Source organism: Octopus bimaculoides, chromosome 1, assembly GCF_001194135.2.
Source record: "Octopus bimaculoides isolate UCB-OBI-ISO-001 chromosome 1, ASM119413v2, whole genome shotgun sequence".
Lineage (NCBI taxonomy): Eukaryota > Metazoa > Mollusca > Cephalopoda > Octopoda > Octopodidae > Octopus > Octopus bimaculoides.
The window spans coordinates 51858933-51867938 of record NC_068981.1 but is presented as its reverse complement, the minus strand read 5'-3'; the positions used below and the strand labels follow the sequence as shown (position 1 = coordinate 51867938).

The 9006-nt window shown below is 35.0% G+C and overlaps 1 long non-coding RNA gene across 1 annotated transcript in view; it reads right to left on the bottom strand.

Moving 5' to 3' along the window:
* LOC128249833 (uncharacterized) overlaps positions 1–9006 on the bottom strand; it is a 38540-nt gene that overhangs the window by 23519 nt on the left and 6015 nt on the right. Inside the window, exon 2 of the long non-coding RNA XR_008265959.1 lies at positions 1118–1218. This is a non-coding gene — a long non-coding RNA (uncharacterized LOC128249833). The remainder of the gene's footprint in view (positions 1–1117; positions 1219–9006) is intronic.

Here is a 9006-nt window from a genome sequence, read left to right as displayed (position 1 = left end):
ATTCGTTAAGTTCATTTATTTTCTTTTATTTTGGAAGCTAATAAAATATAACAAGCCATTGAATAAAATTCTAGAAATACCAGCTAAATCACCTTCATCTAAAAAAAAAAAAAACCCGTTGTCTTAAATATTGGTATTGACAATGTAGATTTAGATGTATCAATCTACGAGGGGGTCACGTTTGGGGATACCCTAAACCCTACATCAGCGTGATGAGCGATGTCATGAGAATGGATAATCAGCATCATCGGTAACGAATAAATAAAATTTGGAAAAAAAAACGTACTTCTCAAGAAGTTCGATGTTATGACAATAGAGCAAACGTCACTAGTTGCTGTTTCTGATCGCGATTATTGTTTCTGAGGCTAATATTCCAAACTGTTCCTTTCTGCCTATTCGAATCGTTTGACAAATTTTTCCATTATTGTATATTTAAAAATTCTCGCTTGTTAATTCGTCACTGATAGTCGAACGACTTCCATTTCCATAATCGTAATCTGCTTTATTGATTTCCTGAAGAAGACATTCAAATAATATTTCTCTCCCTTTACTTCTCATAGTCATCACTTTCTCTCTCTTTCTTTTTGCCTCTCTCTCTTTCTTTCTGCCTCCCTCTTTTTCTTCTGCCTCTCTCTCTCTCTTTCTGCTTCTTTCTCTCTCTCTCCCTCCTTCCATCTTTCTCTCTGCCACTCTCTTTAGGCAATGAAATATTGAAACTTTATGAGAATATCTAAGTGACTTGATCAGGGTCAATGATAAGATTTAGTGTCTCAGCGTGGACATTTGCCGAGTACCTGACATTTTATAAATTCGTCTGTTGTGACTTAAACAATCAAATATAACTTTGCTTAGCTTTTAGACAAATAATTACACTCTATACTTCGCAGTCACACGATAATCATGTGTAACTTTGACAGTTTTAGATTGCATATAACATGAATTCGATTAGGAAATGCTAAAATGCTTTTGAAATTCAAAATGTAAATAAAGTGAAAACGATAATAACGAAGAAAAATTGTAAGAATTAATTATTATCTTGAAATTTGTCATTTTTAGAGAAAATAAAATATGTTTCTTTCAAAACTGCATTTTAATTAGCAATTAGAATGTAATTTACCTTTCTGTTGTTGGAATCATTTTTCATGTAGGGAAGTAGTTTCTTCCATTTTCTCTGCATATTTCCAAGAAATGATAATTCTGTTTCATAGAATCGCCATACTGGAAAGACAATTTAACGGATGTACTAACGCAAGAGACTAAACGGATTAATTATTGCAGAAGTCCACTACCATCACAACAAAACTTCCACCTTCATAGCCGTCTTCACTATCTCAACTACTGGTTTTCCCCTGTTCTATCTCCTCGCTCTTCTTCGTCTCTGTCTTCTTAGTCTTTGTCTTCTTATTCCCTCTCATCTCCTTCCTTAGATTTTCGAAATACACCTTAGTGATACACGTTTTTATGTCTGATTTCCCTCGTTGATGTAGCTTGGATGATATAGGAATGCAGCAATATAAAACCAAATGCGAGAACAACTGACTAATTTAATGCGTAAAGCAATTTGGTTATTGAATTAAATTATTGTTCTATGGCATTAACCGGAAGACAAATTATAACAGTAAAACAAATATATTTCAGCCTTGAATAATGGCAAGTAACATTCGCATTCATGTGAGAATTTAAGAATCCATTAGTTATGATTAGAATGATTAAAATAGGTTTAACAGCAATATTCTTGAAGTTACAGTTGTACGGCTGTTTCTTGTCTTTTATATATTACTCTCTCGCAACTCTGAGGAATAACTTCTTTGAGAAAGCACGGTTGATAACAAAATCAAATTGACAAAAGACACACCATTTTAGACACATGGCATGCTAGCCACACCAAGGTATCCAACAGAAACAGTTTGGATGTGAACTAGGAATAAAGTGGCGAATAATGTGGTTTCTTATGTTTGGAATTTCAAATTAGCAATCTACTTGTCGCCGTTGATACCTGTATTATTCACATTTATTTCGACGTTGTTATTACTGACATACTTTTTAAGTTTCTAATCTGCCTGAACTGAACTAACTGAAAGTAACAAAACTAATCGCATCGATAAAGAAGAATTGAAAAATAAAATTATTATTTTTCCCCAAAGAATCTTATAATTTATTGGCAACTTGTCCAGAGCTTGGTTACCACCAGTGGAACTGTGTTGGCACGGTGACTAATAAGTGTACTTCTAACATATATAATAAATAAAAGTTGGTTTTCGTGAATAGGCATAAAATTCTGTAAGATTTTTTTTCTTTTTTTATTCTTTTACTTGTTTCAGTAATTTGACTGCGGTCAAGCTGGAGTACTGCCTTATAGGGTTTTAGTCAAACAAACTTACTCTATGGTTCTCTTTTGTTGAACCGCTAAGTTACATAAACACACCAGCATCAGTTGTCAAACGATGACAGGGGGACAAACACACACACACACACACGCACACGCATACACACACACATGTATACGACGGGCTTCTGTCAGTTTCCGTCTGCCAAATCCACTCACAAAGATTTGGTCGGTCCGAGACTATAGTAGAAGATACTTGTCCATGATGTCACACAGTGGGACTGAACCTAGAACCATGTGGTTAGGAAGCAAGCTTCTTAATTCATGTCTTTTCCAAGAGCAGTATAGTTAACTTCGGAGAGGAAGACAAATAAACCCATCGACTTTAATCACCGAAACAGTACTGCTTCATGACATTATTTTACAATAGAAAATGTTTGCAGCAAAACATATTAATGAGAAATAAAGAGTTTTAAATTCACAATTTCTAATATATGTTGTTTAATTTACGAAATTAAAAATTTCTAATATCAGAAACAGAAATCAGAATTGTGGCTGGCGGAATAAGTAGAGCGCTGGGACAAAATGCTGTGTCATATTTGTCATCTTTTACGGTCTAAATTAAAATCCAACCCAAGTCCAATTTGATTTAATATTTCTATGAGTGGTAAAAATAACTAGCATTCAAGTGCTAGTGTTTATCAAAGCGATTACACTCTTTCTCTTTCAATATCTTGTAGATTTGTATCTGAGGTACAAATCAATATAAGAAAGACAATTTTCTTCTTTTATCATCAATCTATAAGTGTTATAAGTATTAGATTTGTCTGTGCTCCAGAAGGAAATTTATCTTAAAAATAGGAGTTTGTTAAAAGGAAATGTGTAATAATAATATTGGTTTCAAACTTAGGCACAAAGCCAGCAGTTTTAAGGGAGGGGCATGTAAGTTACATCGACCCTAGTATTTAACTGGTACATATTTTATCCATCCCGAAAAGAAGAAGGGCAAAGTCGACCTCGGCGGAACTTGAACTCAGAACATGAAGACAGACGTAATACCGCTAGCATTTTGCTCAGTGTGCTAACGATTCTGCCAGCTCACCGCCTTTTTAATAACAACAATACAGATTTCAAATCTTGGCACAAGGCCAGAAATTTCGGGGGAGGGAATGCATCGACATCAGTGCTCAACTATTACGTATTTTATCAACTCCAAAAAGGATGAAAGGCAATGACGACCTCGGTGGAATTGGAACTCAGAATGGATGAAATGCCGCTAGACATTTAGTCGAGTGTGCTAACGATTCTATAAGCTCGCCTCCTTTTTTAAAATATGGCATTCAAATTCATTCTGGTACAAGACTTGTAATTTCGCGGGGAATGGTTAAGTCGATTATATCGATCACAGTGTTCAAATGATACTTATTCCATCAATTCTGAAAAAATGAAGGGTAAATTTGACTCCAGCTGTGTTTGAACCGAGACCGTGGAGACGGAGGAAATGCCGCCAGGCATTTAGTGCAGCGTGCTAAAGATCCTGCCCGCTCGAACCCTTTTTTAAAATATTGCTTTCAAATTCTGGCACAAAGTTAGTATTTTTGCGAGGAGGGGTTATGTCGATTATACCAATCCCAGTGTTCAAATGATATTTATTTTATCAAAATTCCGAAAAGATGAGATGCAGAGTTGACTCCGGTTGTATTTGAACTCAGAACGTAAAGTCGGAAGAAATGTCGCTAAGAAGTTTTCTTGGTGCGAACGATTCTACCAGTTAGCCACCTTTGTAATAAAAACAAAATTGGTTTCAAACTTTGATAGAAGGCCAGCAAGTTCCGGGAATTGGCTTAGTCAATTAAATCGACCCCTGTGCTGAACTGGTACGTATTTTCTCGATACCGTGAGAATGAAAAGCAAAGTTGACCTCGGCAGAATTTGAACTCAGAACGTAAAGACGGATTAAATGCCGCCAAGTATTTTACCCAGCGCGTTCGCCACCTTATGTAATAATAATAATAATAATATCGATTTCAAATTTTGGCACAAGGCCAGCAATTTTGGGGAGGGAGCAGGTCAGTTACATCGACCCCAGTACTCAAATGGTATTTATTTTATTGACTCCGAAAGGATGAAAGGCAAAGTTGACCTCGGCGGAATTTGAACTCAGAACGTAAAGACGCATGAAATACCGCTAAGCATTTCCCTTTGAGTGCTAACGATTCTGCCAGCTCGCCGCCTTATGTAATAATATTGATAATATTAAGAGAAAACATCTGCGTAATATCAATCCGATTCGTTGAGTCAAGAACATCTACATGCAGTTATTAATAGTTCAAAATCCGTTAGCAGTTCAAAGACATATATTTCAGTACACGCGGACAGCACATATGTCCTATTGTACACTCATAAAAATGTATTAGTAAGTCTTAGTCTTGGGTTGATCTTCAGTCATAATCTGGTGTTTAATTTCTTTACCTGTATATCATACAAGAGAAGTATCAAATAATAGGCTCTCATAAGGAACTTTCATAACCTTCTACTACTGTTATTTGAATGTTTGTATTGCATGATTTATATTACAAAAATGAAAAGTTATAAATTGAAGACATTGTATTTCTCATTAATATTTTTGTCACATTTTGTATTGCAAAGCACAATCATGCTCTCTAATGGTATTGAAAATATGCATGACTTCTTGACTGACTATCTCATACTTCAGAATCTGACAATACTTGATGTACTTCTGCAACATTTAGTGTTAGGTGTTACGGTATCAATAGATCAAAAGACATTAATATCTACTAGATTCTAATTAAACCACGAAACTCACACCCACCCAGTCTAGAAAGGAATTGCCAAGTGATTATAATATTGTGGATAACCGAGTTGTCACGGTGTAGTAACTTATTCAGAGGAAATGAATGACAAACCCAACTGACGATACAGTACCTAAATCCATTCTAAAGCACAGTCCAATGTAGAGGTTAAATCAAACTCCACCATATATCTACTACGAGTATTTGAAAAACACAAGAACTGCATATATAACATCCTACGAATTTGCAGAAAATGTTATAAATGAAAATCTAAGAGGGTCTTAAAGGTTAGAATCGAGGGATCTCGAAAAGCTGATCCATTCTAACCAAAGAAGGAATCGTACCGAGGGAAGCAACTCTCCCTCTGTGTAAGGGATTTTTCATTATTTTCTTTTACTATCAAAGTGACTAAGACTGTATATTTACTTCCATCAGTAACAAAGAGTATGTGCTTCCGGTCAGCATGTCTAATGAATAGTCTATTTTGCCCAGTGCAATAATTGACGGAAATCAATGGTGAGTTTTTGACCGGTTATTGCCATAACCAAGTGTATAACACTCGAATGCATAACAAGTATGTGTACACACACACACACACACACACACACACACACACACACACACACACACACACACACACACACACACACACACACACACACACACACACACACACGCACACACATATTTATGTCTGTATATATGTGTGTATGCTTATACATACGAGAATCAGATATCCAATAAGTCCATATAAAAGTCTTCCAATCTTAAAGTTATAATCTATATAACAGAGAAATATATACATTGGAATTGTTGCTGCTGATGTAATTGCGACTGCAGTTTGCTCCACTGATATTATTGCAGTTATTGCTGATGTTACTGTCATGGTTAATAAAGTCGCTATCACTCTTTTCTGTTTTATTAAGAACATGCACATTGTTTGTTTCCATTGCTTTGATGTTAGACTTTCAAAGTGTAATTAGGTATGCCTCAGGTTTATAACCCCACTATTAAAAAAAGATTCTCTTAGAGATTAAATTAAACAATGTTTAACAATTGTAAATTCTTCGTTTGATCGTTCGTCATATTTATACAAATAATGTATGTGTGTATGTATGCATAGATACAAACATACATACATATATGTATGAGTATATATATATGCATATATATATGGATATGTATATATATGTATATATATATATATACATATACATACATACATACATACATACATACATACATACATACATGTATATATATATATACATTTGTATAATAGTGAGGTTATAAACTTTCCATCACAATAAACGTATACGCTTCAAAAATAATACACACCTAAATACACACAGACACACTCTGCGATATCCACATTGTTGAAGCGTATAAAGTTCATTGTGTTGTGAAGTTTTTTTTTCAAAACTTTGTTTATAGATTGAGTTGCAAGATAACAACATTACTATCAACACAAAAGAATAATATTTTATCACAGCTTTGCTATGTTTTCGATTTCATGAAGTTAGGTATTTGAAGAACGTTTTAAATTTCGAGTATTAGTGGAAATATACCAACTTGTCTTTGGCAAAGCACTAGAAGACGACTTCCTATTAACATTATTCTCAGTTTTTATTTATGTCGATTATCAATGTGTTATGGTTATTGAAGGAAGCTATGCATCAGTATTTAAATTGATTGTTACAATTCTGCATGTTTTCATGTGTAAGACATTATAAATGTAACAAAGTTAAGGGGGTTATGTGTAAAATGACATACACCTCCCCTCCAAGTTCTTAATTACTTAGTTGAAGAAAGGAAATTAAAATGTAGCGGTAACTGTTCGAGATTCTCCCAGAAAAGGGGAGATAATATCAAGAAATTAACGTACAGGAAAATTTAAGGAAAATTTAAAGGAAAATTTGAGTTTTGGCTGGGCTAAGTTCCTGACTGAGCTAACTTTCATGAAATATGAAACTGATGCTTACCCGGAACGACTACTGATGTTATCGAAAGGCCCTGATGAAACAGATTTTACCATTGTGAGTTCCCCAAGGCAGCAACTACTGAATTTTATTTTTATTCGCTATTGGTGAACAACAGTGTCATTGGCTGCAAGTTTCCAACAGAGGAGTCATTAGTTCATTGCTCTTCTGATGGTAAGAGCAAAAATGGACAGTTTGATGCAGAACATTTATTTCAAGGGATTTCGTTAGTAAAGTCCTGGTTTGTCGATTTTCCTGCCGATGTTTGCATCATGCAACAGCAAACATTACTGAGAGATAAAAGATACAAGTAAACACGCGCGCGCGCACACACACACGGGCGCGTGCAAACCTATATGCACACACAAATTAAGTAAATGGATCTCTGACGGTTTCGCCGATCTTTAATCAGTGGTTCTATTGACTGAATTACCTATTCATTGAATAAGCCTGTAGCTGGTTGAGTATTCCATATATATATATGCAAAAACAGGAAAAGAGGGACAACTCTCATCTACCTAGTTTTTCTTACAAGCCTTGGCTGGAGACGAGGCTATGATAAAGGATATTTGTCCAAGAAACTACAGAAAAGAATGGAAACAAGTGCCACACGATTACGAAGCAAGCAACATAACCAGTAGGCCACACTGCAACTATATGACAGACAAAAGTATATGCAGACATGTTTCTGTATATAATTATGTATGAATACATACACGTACACATATATATGTTTACATACACAACCCCCCACACACACACACTCACACACACTTAAATACTTCCCTTTTATCAAATTTTCTTTATTTAAGTATTGGTCAACACAAGGCTATCATAGAAAGCACTTATCCCTGTGAACGTTTATATCTGCACTCTTACAAATGACAGAAACCAAACAAAATTGCTCTAAACTACTAGTATACTACATTATATAGGATTACACAACATTTTGCAGCGTATCTCAAACTATTCCACCAAAATATACCATTAATCTTTACAAGAACAGTAACAACCTGAAAACACTGTTCAAGAACGATAACTATCAAGAATCATAACGGTTGCAGAAACTATAATGATAGTATCTGCAGCAAACTAATACTAATACTACGCATTGCCTGTCGGAAGGACTAGCCTCTTACAAAGGAAGTAACAAAGGAGCCTATATGGAAAGTTATCTTGATGAAAACATTTGATGACGAGAAAATTCAAGAGCTAACATATTAAAAAATCTGGTAGAAACAGTAATAGTATTAATTCATGATAAATGTATCTTTTTCATCGGCTAGTATATTTACGGGTGAGTACTCCGGATGCGTTTCATCTTCCATTGTAGTCTCATCAGTCGACATATACCGCCACTGTAACTTGTAAGACGATTTGCTGATAGTCACCAAGTAAAATTACTAAATCTATTTTTCGTTGACGTAGAGTCAGAGAAATAATGACAGATGAGAATTTTCTAATATGGAATATTAAAATATGAAAACAGTTGCCATCCCGAAACCAAAATCTATTACTGTGCCATTTTCAAGTGTTACACTATTACTCCTCACTACTTTAGTACAATGGACTACATAATTAAATTGTTCTTAGTCCCTGTTACGCAACATTGGAGTGTGATAATATTAATGTCTAAAAACTGCTATATTTAGTCTACCAGTACTCCTTAAACTAATTACAACATTAATCACAAGGTCAAAGGGCAAGAAGATGAAGATCAATGAAACGTCAGTATTACACACAGACACACACACACAGACAGACAGACACACAGACAGACAGACAGACAGACACACACACACACACACACACACACACACACACACACACACACACACACACACAAGAGTTACGAAATGGAGTTGGAAAGATCCGGGCTACACATGTT